We start from the raw sequence: 17,171 nt of genomic DNA, 5'->3' as shown, positions 1-17,171 counted from the left end.
TTAGTAGTTTCGGCTAAAATTGCTTGCTTGGTGGATTTATATTCTAGATTTGTAAAATGAACTCGGCTGTGATTTAATCTAGTTTATGCTTGTCTCGGTGGTTGCATTGTGTTTATCGGTGTCGCTTTCCTTGTTTAAGTGAGGTTAGAAAACTCCTAACGGATGACTAACTTATTTTCAGGAGATTTTCATAGACATTTATCAATTGCACGTTAAAGAACAATTTTAGGTGGTTAAAGTGTGTTTATCGTTTTAGCTTTCCGAATGATTGTCATGTTAGGATTCCCGAAAGGGATACTAATTGTCTTAAATTGGAAAATTGACCAAATGCTTCTAGTGCCAAAATCGACTTAGTTTACATGCTTTGGTTGTGTATTAAGCAAGACTATTTACCTATTTTAGTATTTGAAATCTACTATGTTTTATAAGTATTTGTTTATGCTTACTTTAGTTTATTAAAAATCAAACAACTTATGTTTTTACCGGTAGTTTAGTGACAAAGGTCTAGTATTATTTCTCTGCCCATTTCCTTGGATCGATACTTGGTTCTTACCGATACTTTACTACATATATGACGGGGTACACTTGCCTCTTTCGTGTGTGTTTTGATGTAAAAGTAATAATCATTTTTATAAATTTAAAACCAAATCGTGTGTAATTTCATTGTAAAAATATGTGTAGTCGCGCACACTTCACTAGGAATTAACGAATTTCTATAGGCGACCTTGGTGATATCCAACTTGGTGATATCCAAATCTTAGATCGATTTTGGAGAAACAACTTACTCCCTGCATGTTATGGGCCATTTTCTGAGCCTATATATCCTGACTAATATCTTGCTTTTGACTGTTTGTTTGTGATCAGGATACTGAATTGGGATAGTGGTAACATCCCGGGCGATATCCTGGTGTTAACTTAATAATTCACATGCAGGTAAGAGGCAACAAGTCACTAACGGTCAGATGGACTTCTTCTCCTCAAGACTCGGGCGTATCTGTTATGTGAGAGACGTTGAACCCGAAAGACCAGGTCTACAATGTTTGAGTGGGGAATATTCGCCGGATCCCGGTTATTTAGGATAGTTTGTTGCATTTATTTTACTATAAATAGATGGGGGCGGATCAGATTAAGGCACGCAATCTTTCACACACACTCTCGAACACTTTTGCTCTCTAGCTTTCAGTAGTCACTACACATAAACACTTGTAATCGAATTACATTGTAAACACTTAGTTGATCCGCACCACATCCTGCACTGTATCCTGATATTTGAAGCAATAGAAGAACAAGGCAGCTGCGATTGTCAGCTCCCGAGGTTTTGTGCCGGCGATCTAGATTGATCAAGGGCTTTCCTCGTACATCACGTGTCAACCTTTACTTTTTTTGCTCATTGTTTGATCATAGATACAGCTCTATATCCTGAGCCGTATCCTGAAACTGTTTTTGTAATTAACTTAGCTAACATATTTTCACACATATTTCTAGCACACTACCTCACTTAACTAATTTGATCACTTAATTACTTCGGTAATTTTTGACCAAAACAATTTGGCGCCCACCGTGGGGCAAGTGGTGCTATTTCTACTAAAAACTTTTGCAAAATCATTACTTGGTTTTCTATTTTCAAAACTTTTTGCTACACTATTTTCAATGGCCTCGAGATCAAGCATGAGCTCCTCCATTGTGTCTGCTATGGCTTCTGCTACTACTGGTTCGGTGCTTCCACCACCTCCTCCGAGGATGCCCGCTCCTTCACAACCTCAGGATGTTATCCCTACTCGGAGTATCCAAGGATATGCTCCCGTTTTAGCTTCTAATGATGAAATTCTAACCTTATTCGAAAGTGTGCAGGAACAAATGAGGCAGCAACAGGAAATAAACCAAATGCTGTTAAGGGAAATACAACTCTTAAAATCTGGTTCGAGCAGACCCACTGAAGATATCGTCACTCCTCTACAGCCTAGGGCTTTGAACTTCAGTTCTGCAGTTTACACTGAGGATAACCGGGAAAATATTGTGCCTAGCCATCCCCAGAATCCTACTCCTGAGATGCCCTCTTCGGTTAGAGTGTCAACTATGAGGAGCTCAGGTTATGCTTCAGGATATGGCCAAAATCCTCAGATTGGTAACGTGTCTAATAATAATAATACTCTTGCCACTAACAATGTTGGATCTTTGCAGGATACAGGTGTGACATCAGCATTATCTAGGGAGCTTCAGAAGCTAAAGGATATGATATCCAGTGTACCTGGGGTGGTTCAGCCGATCCCTGAAGTATCCCAGGATAGCCACAGGATATCTCGGTTTGTGCATCCCGTTTGTGATGTTGAAATCCCGAAAAGATTCCAAACTCCCAACATGAAGCTTTATGATGGAACCACGGATCTTGAGGAGCATATCGCCCAGTATAGGGAACGGATGGAAATCAACCCTATCCTTCCAGAACTTAAGGAAGCATGCTTATGCAAGGGTTTCGGCTCTACCCTAACAGGATCAGCCTTAAAATGGCAGTTAAACGTTCCTCCTCACTCAATTACTTCTTTTGCTCATTTGGTTAAATTATTTAATAGTCAATTTTCTTGCAGCCGGAGTTTTGAGAAATTAACCAGTGATCTTTACAGGATAACTCAAGGACCTCAGGAATCCTTGAGGGACTACGTGAACAAGTTTAGCCGGGAATCCTTGGATATCCCACACCTTGATGTCGCAACAGCTGTGCAGGCTTTCAAGATGGAATTGCAGAAAGATTCCCAGTTTTACCAGGATCTTGTTATGAATCCCTGCAGAAACCTGGATGAAGCTCGTAACAGGGCATTGAGATATATCAGGCTGGAGGATGATAAGAAAATGCAAGAGAGGATGAATGCATCCTCAACATATGAGTCAACTAACAGGAAGTCAGAATCCTCGTACAAACCATACCGCTCTAAGCCGTATGGTAGAAATGATAACAAGAAAGTGAATGCTGTTGAAGACGAGGATCCTGAGGTGTATCTTGAGTTATCTGAATATTGTTTTTCTGTTAATATACCTGAACTAATGTATGCTATGCAGGGTTTAGGAGACAAAGCTAGGTGGCCTCGGAAGAATCAACAAAAGGCTGATTGGAAGGATAAGTCCAAATGGTGTGCCTTCCATGAAGATTTCGGACATGTTACGGAGGATTGCATTGCTCTAAAGAAGGAAATAAGCTATCTCTTGAGCAAAAGTTATCTGAAGGATCTCCTGGGAAGAAAGAAAAACAAGGGTCAGGATACTGAGAAGGATCCTGAACGTGCAGCACCACCTCCTACGGATGCCAAGATAATCAACTTTATTTTAGGAGGATCCGACATTTGTGGAACTTCATATTCGGCGGCCAAGAGGCATGCAAAGGAGGCTAAAGCCGAAAGAGGGGAGAGACCAACCAGGATGACAACCCTCACAGCTGATAAAGTGATCACTTTTGATAGCGATGACAGGGATACTGTCCAGGATCCTCACCATGATGCTCTGGTAATAACATTATATGTGGCTAACCATTTTGTACGTAGGATATTGGTGGACAATGGAAGCTCCGTCAACATAGTCCAATTAGAGACGTTGAAGAGGATGAATGTATCCCCAATGGATATCACTTCAAAATCCATTGTACTCGTTGGCTTCAGTGGAGAAGCTAGGAATACCGTGGGAGAGATTAAATTACCAGTATATGTTGAAGGGGTCAATTTGATACAACGCTTCTGTGTGATGGACTTCCTATCCTGCTATAATATTATTGTTTTGGTTAAAAATCACGCTAGGATAATGCAACCAAACTCCAAGTTACGGGGAATGATGCTTGAAATGAAGAATTATGATAAGGATCACTATGATATAAATTGCACGAACAACACAAGGATTTATACGAGGAAAAAGCCCTTGATCAATGAATGATCTCCGGCATAAAAAACCTCGGGTGATGGAAACTACCGATCACCAAGCTCAAATAAATCAATTAAAGTTTACAACTTCGGATAGTGACGAGCTAAGTACAAGGATCACTATGCTAAAACGTGTAAAAGTGTGAGAAATGCTAAGTGTTTGCTGAGAGCTTTGTGGCTGCAATTGTACGAGAGTGTGTGTAAGCAAAAAATGGCTAAGTGTTCTAATTTTAGCTCGTCGCCCCTTTAAATATGAAAGCTAAACTAAGCTAACTAATTGCCCGACTTTCATGCCATTCTCCCACGTTCTCCACAACGTCCATTTTCGTTCAAATGAGTGCGAAATACTTGGGGAATATTCCATAGTAACGTTGCCAAGACCAAGTCAAGTTCAATACTCCTGCAAAATAATACGAAATACAAACAACCAATCGTTAGTATGAGGATCCTTAAGGTGATCCATGATCCTGATCCTGAAGCTCTTCTGAGGATCACTATCTGTCACAGAAGTAAGGATCACTTGTCAGGATAATAAGCAAGGATCACTGATTGTTAGAAAATCCTCCCCTAACAATTGCCCCCAAAATATAAGGAGTGTAATGTAAAAGTAACGAATTATGTTTTCTTGATCTTATCTGCAACAAACTTAACGGATTTATAGCCGTTAATTTCTAACTAGCTGTTGCATCGTGACGTCACAGAAGTGACATTCCTGCAAAATCATGATTATAAATAGAGATAGAGATATGATCGAATGCATTTAAATTCAAAGCTACTCCCTTTATAACCGTATTCAGAAGATCAACCAGGTATTCTCCCCTTCATCTTCTCTCTTTGCTTGCTCTGTTTTTCTTTCTTTTTACTATTCCGTTCAAAATAATGCTTCGGAATTCCCCTGCTAAAGATCACCGGAAGGAAAGCCCCTTCAAGAGTCAAGGGATCATCACAGACTCTGCTAAAGAACGCTGTATCTTCACCGATCCTCAAATTGACAGGGTCCGGTACTGTTTTCCTGCAAACACCGTGTTCAAACCCTATGATCCTTCTGCCCTGAGCGATCATACTTCTGATTCATGGGTTGCCTTCCCTGTGACCCCGTTTGCCATAGGTTACACGTATCCTTTCCCAGCTTTCACCCAATCCTTCTTCTCCCTGACCGGCATGTCCTACATCCAAGCTATGCCGATGATCTGGAGGGTCTTATATACCCTTGAAAGGATCATCGAGCAGGAGGGGATAGATTTAGGCATGGCTGAGTTAGGAGAACTATATGACCTGACCACCTTTGGTTCCCATCGCTATTTATTCAAACGAAAACCTGGGGAGGAGCATCCAATCTTCAAGGGCACCAAGAATGACACCAACTGGAAGCGGCGCTTCTTCTTTGTGAGGAGAGATTCTATCCCAAATGGGAAGGATCTACCCAAGACGTGGGCTACCTATGGTAGGATGAAGGATCCTGGGGAGGATCACCAGAGAACCTTTCTTTTGATATAAGGATCACTGACTTTTTATTGTTCTTTTGTTGTACAGCTATCTCCGTTGCACATCTCAGACTGACTCCGGCTGCTAAAGAGAGACTCTTGGCTTTCAAGAGATTGGACCCTGAAATAAGAACTTTCAAGTCTACCACCCAAGATTCTCAGGAAGTATCCTCTGGTTCTGTCACGATGTCAAGTAAGTAACCTTGTTTAAAGATTTAATTAGATAATGAAATTCAAGTAAAATTTAGACACTTATCTTGTTTTGGTTGTGTAGGTGCCGGAAAGTCCACCAAATCAGCTTCGAAGTTCAGCATCACCGATCTCACCAATGTCAAATCCTCGAGGAAGAAGACTCCTGCTAGCCCAACTGCTTCAATCCCCAAGGCACCCCTTAGGGGGAAGGGAGGCAAAAAGAGGAAGGCCTCCGAGGCTGAGGATTTGCAAGGGCTTCCCTTGATCCGCCAACAGTTCATGGACTACTTCAATGAGGTAAGGATCACTGTCCCTGCTTGTACATCCTGCTTGTATGAGGATCACTTGGTTCTGACAATATCCTTTGTTTTCCTTGCAGAAATTTGCTGAAATAGAGACCTATGTTGGCCACGTTGAGGATCAGGATAGCAAGATCGCTGATCTTCAACAAGTTGCTGTGCTGAAAGACCTCAAGATAGCCGATCTTCAGAAGGATCTCCAGGCCACCAAGAATGATGCTGCCAAGATGCTGATCAACTTTGACTATGAGAAGCACGAGATCACCCAGGATGCTAAGGTCTCCGCCGCCATAGCAATGTACAAGATCCAGCTGCAAATGGCCATGGAAGCTCAGGATCCTGCTTTTGACAAGAGCACCTGGGACGTGGAGGGTTGGAAAGCAAGGCTAGCTGAACTGGAGGACGACGAAGAGGCTGAGGAGATCTTGACGCTTGAGGCTGGAGGCAGTGGCAAGGATCAGGGTGGTGAGGCAAGTGGAGCTGGTGGTGAGGATGCAGCGAAGGTCTAGGCTGCAGGATTGGGCAATGATGGAAATTTCGAGACTTAGCCGGAGCCCAATTTTTTTTGTTTAGTGGTCGTTTGTTTTGAACAATTTGATGGTCTGTGCTTGTGAACAATAGTTTTTAGGATTAAGGATCTAGGATCCTTCAGACAATAGGTAGGATTGCATATGGTGGAGGGATCCTCTGTTTGGGGGATGAAACCATTGTGATCCTGCCGTTTTTACTTTCCTGCACAACTTTAAACCTATGATGATGGACACCCTTTACCTACCCCAGCGGACGGGCCACGTATTGCTGGTAGATGCTTGGGGTAGGTAATTTTGACAACCTTTGAAGGGTTAGTCTTTTTTGTTAATAAATAAAATCTTAACCTTTTGTCGCTTATCCTGTGTTGTTATCTTTTAAGTTCCTTTAATTTTTAATTGTATTGATGTACACTTATTAAATAAGAAACTTTGAATAAGTCAGGTTGAAAACATTTAGGATATGATCCATGATCAAATATCCTATAGTTGAAAAATCCCAAAAAGTAATATATGTTCTAAGGATCATAAGTTTAGTTGTCAAAATATAAGGGGGATTCAAATAATCAACGAATAGAATTGAAATAGTTAAGGATCATACCTGAGGATCCTAGTCATAATCAGGATAACTATAAGATAAACCTTAGGGAGAGATAAGGATCAAGGATCCGTAGTTGTTAAACTTCAAGGACCTGAAATAGATCATAACTTGGGACTAAGCCAATATAGAATAAGAGTTAGCAACTGGGGACAAGCCCAAGGATAACTGGGGACAAGCCCAAGGATAACTGGGGACAAGCCCAAGGATAACTGGGGACAAGCCCAAGGATCGTATGTAAACTGGAGTATGGCCCTAATTGGCGACTATCCAAACTTAGTGACATGATAATGCCAAAACCTTAGCTAACGTGTAAACGTTAGAAACCTTAGGAACGGATGTATGGTACGTCTACCATTATACATAGGATCCTAGGTATAGCCAGTACAATGGAATTATCAGCCCCTAAAGCGAGTACTGGTCCCAATGTCTTGAACTATACCAGGATCATCGTGCGCTACAAGCGAAACTGGGGTCAAGCCCAAATAACTGGGGTTAAACCCAAAGACCTTAATTGCTTCTGTAGATAATCAACATTATGCTAAGGATACCTGAACTTTCAAAACTCAGAATCTCATGAGAGAAGGATAAAGGATACATGATCCTTATCCTTGTATGAGAAAATAAGTAAATGAAATAGTTCAAGATTAGGACATTACCAGAGTAAGGATCATGGGTGCTTTAAGGATCCTTCAAGGATACCCCTAATGTAAGGATCGTCTGTGCCATGAGGATCCTGTTCACATGAAATATTTCTTCAAATGGACAGCATTCCAATCTCTTGGTAGCAAATCACCTTCCATGGTCAACAATCTATATGCCCCCCTTCCTGCTTCAGCTTCAATCAAATAAGGGCCTTCCCATTTTGGTGCCAACTTTCCATCAGCAGGATTGGTGGTATTCTGGAATGCTTTCCTCAATACCATATCTCCAACTTGAAACTTCCTTATCCTGACATTTTTGTTGTAAGCACCAGCCATTTTTTGTTGATAACTAACCATCCTTATCCTAGCCAAATCCCTGATTTCCTCAATAGTATCCAGGTCTTGAGCCAGGTTCTCATCATTTTCCTCAGGATCACGGGTACTTGTTCTAGCAGTTGGAACTACCATTTCTGTTGGGATCACTGATTCTGCCCCAAATACCAAAGAGAATGGTGTTTGACCAGTAGCATTCTTGGGGGTTGTCCTATCAGCCCAAAGCACATAGGGTAATTCTTCTGCCCATTTTCCTTTCTTGGATCCAAGTTTCTTCTTCAAATTGTTGATGATGATCTTGTTGGATGATTCTGCTTGACCATTAGCTTGTGGGTGGACTGGTGTTGATGTTATCATCTTAATCCCCCAGCTGTCACAAAAGTTAGTGGTTCTACCCCCAATAAATTGGGAACCATTATCACATATAATTTCAGAAGGAATGCCAAATCTAGTTATAATATTTCTCTTAATAAAGGATATAACTTCCTTTTCTCTGACTTGGGCAAAAGCTTCAGCCTCTATCCACTTGGAGAAATAATCAGTCATAGCAAGCATGAACACTTTTCCACCAGGTGCCTTAGGGAGCTTACCAACTATATCCATACCCCATCTCATAAATGGCCAAGAGGAGGATATAGGATGTAGAAATTCAGCCGGCTGATGAAGGATATTGTTGTGTCTCTGACAAGGATCACACTTCTTAGCATACTCCACATCATCGCTTTTCATAGTTGGCCAGTAGTATCATGTCCTTAAGATCCTTGAGAACAATGCTCTGCCCCCAGTGTGGTTTCCACAATCTCCTTCATGGAAGTCTTTTAAAACTTCTTGAACTTCAGGATCCTCGATGCATCTTAAATATGGTCCTGCAAGAGATCGCTTATATAACATATTATTCAAAATTGTGGATTGAGATACCTTAATTTTGAAAGCCCTAGGGTTTTCTCCCATAGGAATCTCTCCGTGTTGTAAGTATCTCATGATTGGTGAGATCCATGATCCTGATCCTGGAAAAGATTGAGTATCCTCACTAGGGATAATCGCAGAATCCTCTCCTATTTCCATCGCCACATGATCCTCGATGGCAGGAGCCAGGATATGGATAATGGGAATGCTTATATCCTCCGGGATCTTCAAAGATGATCCTAAATTAGCCAGTGCATCAGCTTCTGTATTTTCTTCCCTTGGTACCTGTGTCAAACTAAAGGAAACAAAAGAGAGTGCCAATTCTTTAACTATCTCTAAATACTTGGTTAGCTTTTCACCTTTAACAGCATAGGATTCATTAAAGTGATTTGTAATTAACAATGAATCTACATGTACCTCAAGATACCTGATTCCCATATGCTTAGCAATTTGCAAACCAGCAATCAAGGCTTCATATTCAGCCTCATTGTTAGTGGTTTGGAACTCACAAGCTATGGAGTGGGGTATTATGTCCCCCTGTGGCGATTTTAGTAGTATACCAAGCCCTGTGCCTTTGACATTTGAGGATCCATCAGTATGGAGTATCCAAGGATCCTTCGTCTCTTCCAACTGCTGGACTTCTAACTCGGCTTCCTTTTGTAAATCACTACTGAAATCAGCCACAAAGTCGGCCAATGCTTGGGATTTGATGGCTGTTCTAGGCTCATATCTTATATCATAGGCACTAAGCTTCACTGCCCACTTAGCCATCCTTCTAGACATCTCTGGTTTCCTGAGGACATTCTTAATTGGAAAATTAGTTTTAACGACAATAACATGAGTTTCAAAATAATGTCTCAACTTAGTAGATGCCATGATTAATGCAAGAATAAGCTTTTCAAGGTGTGAATACCTGGATTCGGCATCAAGTAAACTCTTACTTACATAATAGACAGGATGTTGTGTACCTTCATGATCCTTAACAAGGACTACACTTACTGCTTTTGAGGATACCGCAAGATATAAGGATAACACATCTCCTTTTTCTGGTTTCATCAAGGCTGGAGCTGAGGATAGGTATTCTTTGAGAGCTCGTAAAGCACTCTCATGCTTCTCAGTCCACTCAAATTTCTTGTTCTTCCTTAGGATATCATAGAATTCTTTGCACTTCTCTGAGGATTTGGATATAAATCTGTTCAAAGCTGCTATCCTGCCTGTTAACCTTTGCACAACCTTAGCATTGGCAGGAGATTTGATGTTCACTAAGGCTTTGATTTGTTCCGGGCTAGCTTCAATGCCTCTCTTGGTGACATTTTGAAGGGTTAATAGAACATGTGCTGCTTTAACACCAAAGTGACATTTTGAAGGGTTAAGTTTCATATTATATCTGTCAAGGATATCAAATGCTTCCTCCAAGTCTCTTAGGTGATCCTCAGCTTTTATGGACTTTACCACCATATCATCTATGTAAACCTCCATAGTTTGTCCAATCTGATCCTTGAACATCATATTCACCAGCCTTTGATATGTTGCACCTGCATTCCTTAATCCAAACGGCATAGCAATATAACAATATATACCGGTTGGGGTCATAAAAGCCGTATCCTCTTGGTCAGATGGTTCCATCTGAATTTGTTGGAATCCAGATGAAGCATCCATAAAAGTCAACTGTGACAACTCGAATTTCCAAGATTTCTATTTCGCATTTATTGCACGTTCATGTATTGTTTAGTTGTTTATTTGCACAAATAATTGGCTATAGAACTATAACGTTTTAATACAATGAAGTGTATTGTGTGATGATGCATGATTATGTGTTAATTGTGATAGACTTGTCAAATGCATAAACTTGGTGGTGAAACTGTGAAACTGTTTGAGATGGTGTACTATTGTAAAATCTATTAATTAAGGGTGTAAAGAGTTATTAGTGAAATCTAAATCATACTTAACCCTAATCTCATTCCCTAATCATTCACTAATCATCACAAGAATCAAAACACGTACTCTCATATTCTCTAATCCTCTTTACAACCATCTTCTCATCATTCTTGGATTCACAAGTCCTTTTGCATCAAGTTTGATTACCAATCCATCTAGAATCAAATCAAGGTAATTGTTTAATCATTGTTTGTGATTAATTGTTGATTGATTGATGCATGTAAACCCTAGTTCTTCACAATACTAGTTCTGTAGTTATTGATTGAATCCTGATGATTGCGAAATGATGATGATTAGTTGCATGCTTGATAGATTGTTCTTGTGATGATTACTGTTGTTAAGCATCGATTGATTATAATTCTGCCGTTAATATGTATGAAATTAGGGTTAGAAACCAAGAAAACGTAACTGTTATGATGCAAAGAACGAATGATTGAATTGTTACTCAGAGTTTTGTGAACGTACATGCTTGTCTGAGTTTTACAACACTATGAAAGGTCCGAATTTTAGCCTAAGATGATTGTCTGAGTTTGTGTAACAATAGATGTTGTCCGACTTTTAAAACCCTAGAGAAGGGGGGGGGGTCCGAGTTTTAAGTGAATGGTCCGATTTTTATTGAGATCACATTTGTCCGAACTTTATAAAGGACATGATTGTCCGAGTCTTATAAGAAGCAAATAGGTCCGAGTTTCATGAGTTATCTAGTCCGACTTTTCTTTAAACATGGTGGTCCGACCTTTTTCATGGAGCTATATGATCCGAGTTTTGTATGGTGGTATGTGGTCCGAGTTTTGGCCCATACCCTAGTCCGACTTTGTGGCCCAATTCCCTTTGGTCCGAGTTTAAACCCCAACCCCCCATGTCCGACTTTTGACACCCACATCCCCCTTATCCGAATTTTAAAAAGGGATTAACCCCTCACACTTTGTCCGAATTTTGTAATGAAAGCACTAAGGAGTCCGAGTTCTTTTGCATGCTTTATGATGTCCGACCTTTTATAGTTGTAAGGGGGAATGTGTTAGTCCGAACTATTGTAATACGCATATGGGGTCCGAACTATATATATATAGATGACACAAGGACCGAGTTTTGTAATGTAGTGCTTGTTGAGTTCTATGCTTTGAATACCTTGTCCAAGTTTGCTTATAAGAGTTGATGGGGTTCAACTGTTATATCTGTTAAGCCAGATAACCCCGTTAAACATGTATGTCGACTGCGTTACGTATAAAAAGTATATGAATCCCTGTTAAGCCAAGCTGATTAACCCTGTTAACTGTTAAGTGTTAACTGTGTTCTGTTCTGTATGATATGATACCATATGTTGCTGTAATTGCTGTATATTACTGTATTTACGTGCAAACCATGTCAGATCAGTATGTAACCAATTATCACACACAGTCGATTGAACACCAAGACTGGTAAACCCAAATTGATTTCAAACACTTACATCGAATCATGTGCAATATATCCTAGGTCGTGTGTAACGGACTTAGACGATTAACAAACCCTAGAAGCAATAACATACCGAGCAAACCAAGGTGAGTTCACACAGCCAAGGCATGGGGTTCCCAGGGTGGGAATGGGATTTGATTATTTACTGGTACTTATCTATAATGGAACGTAGTGATATGATCCTCGGGTGAGGAAGGTGATTGGTTAAGATACTGCTAGACTAGTGATGCTTATAGAACTGATCTTCGCACACACGCCAGGATTGGCTGCGATAATATGACTGATCTTCGCACACATGCCAGGGTTGGCTGCGATAATATGACTAATCTTCGCACACATGCCTAGGAAGGCTGCGAACTATACACTAAAACTTCGCACAGGTGCCGGGTGGCCGCGATACAAACATACCTAGTCTAGAATACTTGAGAACTTTCCCTAATCTTCGCATACATGCCTGAAGGGCCGCGATACGAACTATTACGATACATGACTTAATGAACGAATACAATGCTTACTATACTATTACAAATATCGAACTATCAACTGTGAACTCGCTCAACTAGTTGTTGATCCTCTGTTACATGCCTTGCAGGTCGTTAGATAGATGGAGCTTGCACAGGGAGGAGCAGGTCATTGTGGTGCAAGGATCGTGGATGCCATGTTAAAACATTTAAACATTTGAACTTATGTTACACATTGGGTTTTCATACTTATGCTTCCGCTACACTTTGAAACTATGATTATGTTTTCAACACCTATCGTATTGAATGATTGGTTTACATTTATTTTACTTGATATTAATTACATGTTCGATATGATTGGTGGCTTGATCCTGGTCAGTCACGCTCCCAAGCGGTGATACTCCGCGGGTGGATTTTGGGGGTGTGACAGATTGGTATCAGAGCCATTGGTTATAGAGAACTTGGTTTTAATATGGGAAAACGTTTTTTATTAAAACCAGACTATAACCAGAACAGTGCTCTCAACGATCCACAACGACGCTTCGCTCCACGTGCAAGACTCAACATCCTAGGTAATAAGGTTTATGTTTATTGCCTACATGCTAGAATTGCATAGAACTTTGCTCGTAGTATGCTTAGATTTCTTTGCTCACTATTTGTTATTGCTTGAGAACACCTATGTGCTTACACTCTTCTGTCATCGCACTACTCGCGAACCATTCTCACTTACACTACTTTTACTATGAAGATCATGTCTGGACGTGTGAACATGACTCAAGACCAGTTGACGGCACTTATTAATGAACGAGTAGCTGCGACACTTGTAGCTGCAAACGCAGGAGGTATACCCTGCAGTCGTAACTTATTCTAGGATCTTTAGATCCTACGTTCCTAAACAACTCTTATGTTTAACCCCGTTCTGATCTTACACATTAGGTCAACACGCTCATCAGCCCGTTTGCACTTTCAAGAACTTCATGGACTGTCGTCCAGGCATATTCAGTGGCACCGAGGGGGCAGTGGGACTCCTCCATTGGTTTGAGAAGTTAGAGTCAGTATTCGAAATGTGTGAATGCCCTGAGGATCGCAGGGTGAAGTACGCCACTGGCACGTTGGAAGGAATCGTGTTAACTTGGTGGAACGCGCAAGTGCAGATCTTAGGGTTGGCAGCTGCTAATGCCACCCCTTGGAATGATTTCAAGGAACTGATTAAACGTGAATACTGCACACGGGAAGACATCCACAAGTTGAAAGATGAGTTCTATCACTTGAAAATGACTGGGTCAGAGATTGAAGCTTATACTAAGAGGTCAAACGAGCTGGCCGTTCTGTGTCCAACTATGGTGGACCCTCCAGTCAAGCGCATTGAGTTATACCTCAAGGGGTTAGCGCCAGAGATCCAGAGCCATGTGACATCGGCTAATCTTGATAATATCCAGGCTATTCAGCGCCTTGCTCATCGTATTACGGATCAGGCAGTGGAACAGAACAAGCTGCCAAAACGCATCAATGCTACCACTACTGCTATCACTACTTCTGCTACTCCTAGTGACAACAAGAGAAAATGGGAAGGGGATTCCAGCAAGGGATCAGTATCTGTTCAGTCTCAGCAGCGCAAGACAAATGACTACCAGAATTCGAGTCAGCAATCATCTGGCAGTCAGGGGCAGGGTGGATATCAGGGAATTCACCCACTGTGTAATAAGTGCAACAGACACCACAACGGGCGGTGTCGTAAAGAACGATGTCAGAGATGTCTCAAGTTAGGGCATGAAGCTAAAGACTGCAGGAGTTCGCGACCTGCAAATCAGAATCAGCAACACCCACCACCAGCTCCACAGAACCAGCATCAGCAGCAGCATCAGCGGGGTAACAGGGGATGTTTTCAGTGTGGGGCTGAAGGTCATTTCAAGCGTGATTGTCCCCAGTTGAACCAAAATCGCAATAACAATAACAACAACAACCAGGGCAATGGGAACAACAACAACGGTGGGAACAACAACGGCAATGAAGCAAGGGATCGTACATTTGTGTTGGGGCAGGGTGATGCCAGAAATGATCCCAACGTCGTTATGGGTAAGTTTCTTCTCGACGATATTTATGTTACTGTTTTGTTTGATTCGGGTGCAGATACGAGTTATATGTCTTTGAAAATGAGTAAATTGTTAAAACGTACACCAACACCCCTAAACACCAAACATGTCGTAGAACTAGCAAATGGTAAGAGTGTAGAAGCCACGCATGTAGTCAAGGGTTGTAACATCGTTCTAGCGGGTCAGATCTTCTCGATTGATCTTATTCCTATAGTTCTGGGTAGTTTTGATATCGTCATTGGCATGGATTGGTTATCCAAGCAGCAAGCAGAGATTCTATGTAAAGAGAAGATCATTCTCATTCCTCGTTCGGGTAAGGAACCTCTCGAAGTTCAAGGCGACAAGAGTGGTGCTGTGGTTGGCATCATCTCTTTCTTGAAGGCTCAGAAATGTTTACGAAAGGGTCATACTGCCATTTTGGCACTTGTTACTGATGCATCGACAAAGGGGAAAAGAATAGAGGATATTCCAGTTGTATGCGAATTTCCTCAAGTGTTTCCTGAAGATTTACCAGGTCTACCGCCTCATCGTCAAGTCGAGTTTCAAGTCGAGCTAGCTCCAGGAGCAGCACCTATAGCTCGCGCACCGTATCGTTTAGCTCCAACTGAACTGGAGGAACTGTCTAAGCAACTACAAGAGCTCTTGGATAAGGGCTTCATTCGTCCAAGCTCTTCGCCTTGGGGAGCTCCAGTACTATTTGTGAAAAAGAAGGATGGCACTTTCAGGATGTGTATAGACTACCGCGAGCTGAACAAGGTCATAGTGAAGAACTGTTATCCTCTCCCGCGTATTGACGACTTATTCGACCAGTTAGAAGGGTCGAGTTACTACTCCAAGATAGACTTGAGGTCAGGGTATCATCAGCTGAGAGTCCGGGATGAGGACGTCTCTAAAACCGCTTTCAGAACTCGCTACGGTCACTACGAGTTCCTTGTCATGCCATTTGGGTTAACGAACGCGCCTGCCGTATTTATGGACCTCATGAACAGGGTGTGCAAACCCTATCTAGACAAGTTCGTCATTGTTTTCATCGACGACATTCTGATCTACTCCAAGAGTCAGGAGGAACACGAGCAGCACCTACGTCTCATCTTGGAACTTCTTCGAAAGGAACAACTGTACGCCAAGTTTTCAAAATGCGACTTCTGGCTTCGTGAAGTCCACTTCCTATGCCATGTGGTGAACAGGGATGGGATTCATGTCGATTCATCCAAGGTAGATTCGATCAGGAACTGGCCTGCACCGCGTACACCAACAGAGATACGCCAATTCTTGGGTTTGGCGGGGTATTACAGGCGATTTATTAAAGACTTTTCGAAGATCGCACAGCCACTTACTATGCTGACACAGAAAGGTGTCACCTACCGTTGGGGCAACACTCAGGAAACTGCTTTCCAGTACTTAAAGGATAGATTATGCAGCGCACCTATTCTCTCACTGCCAGAGGGCACAAACGATTTTGTAGTATATTGTGACGCATCGATACAGGGGCTTGGTTGTGTATTGATGCAGCGGGATAAAGTTATTGCCTATGCTTCGCGGCAACTCAAAATTCATGAACGGAACTACACGACGCACGATTTAGAGCTGGGAGCTGTTGTTTTCGCGCTCAAGATATGGCGACACTACCTGTACGGTACCAAGTGCACAATTTACACCGATCACAGGAGTCTCGAGCATATCTTCAAGCAGAAGGAATTGAACATGCGTCAACGACGATGGGTTGAGTTACTTAACGATTACGAATGCGCTATTAAGTATCATCCAGGCAAAGCCAATGTTGTGGCTGACGCTCTCAGTCGGAAAGACACTCTACCTAGGCGTGTACGAGCTTTGCAGCTCACTATTCAGTCCAGTCTTCCTGCACCGATACGAACTGCTCAGATCGAAGCATTGAAACCCGACAACGTCAAAGCTGAAGCCTTACGCGGCTCAAGGCAACGAATGGAACAAAAGGAAGACGGCGCCTACTATGTAACGGGGCGTATTTGGGTCCCACTTTTTGGCGGTTTACGCGAGCTGGTAATGGACGAAGCTCACAAGTCACGCTACTCGGTACATCCAGGGTCGGATAAAATGTACCACGACATCAGAACTACATACTGGTGGCCTAGCATGAAAGCCCACATCGCTACTTACGTCGGCAAGTGTTTGACATGTGCAAAGGTCAAAGTGGAGTATCAGAAACCAGCGGGCCTACTTCAGCAGCCCAAGATACCGCAATGGAAATGGGAAGAAATTTCCATGGATTTCGTTACAGGCCTACCCAGATCCCAGCGTGGGAATGATACTATATGGGTGATCGTGGATCCACTCACCAAGTCTGCACACTTCCTGGCTAT

The sequence above is a fragment of the Helianthus annuus genome, chromosome 4, assembly GCF_002127325.2.
Source record: "Helianthus annuus cultivar XRQ/B chromosome 4, HanXRQr2.0-SUNRISE, whole genome shotgun sequence".
Lineage (NCBI taxonomy): Eukaryota > Viridiplantae > Streptophyta > Magnoliopsida > Asterales > Asteraceae > Helianthus > Helianthus annuus.
This window is presented reverse-complemented; position numbering follows the sequence as displayed.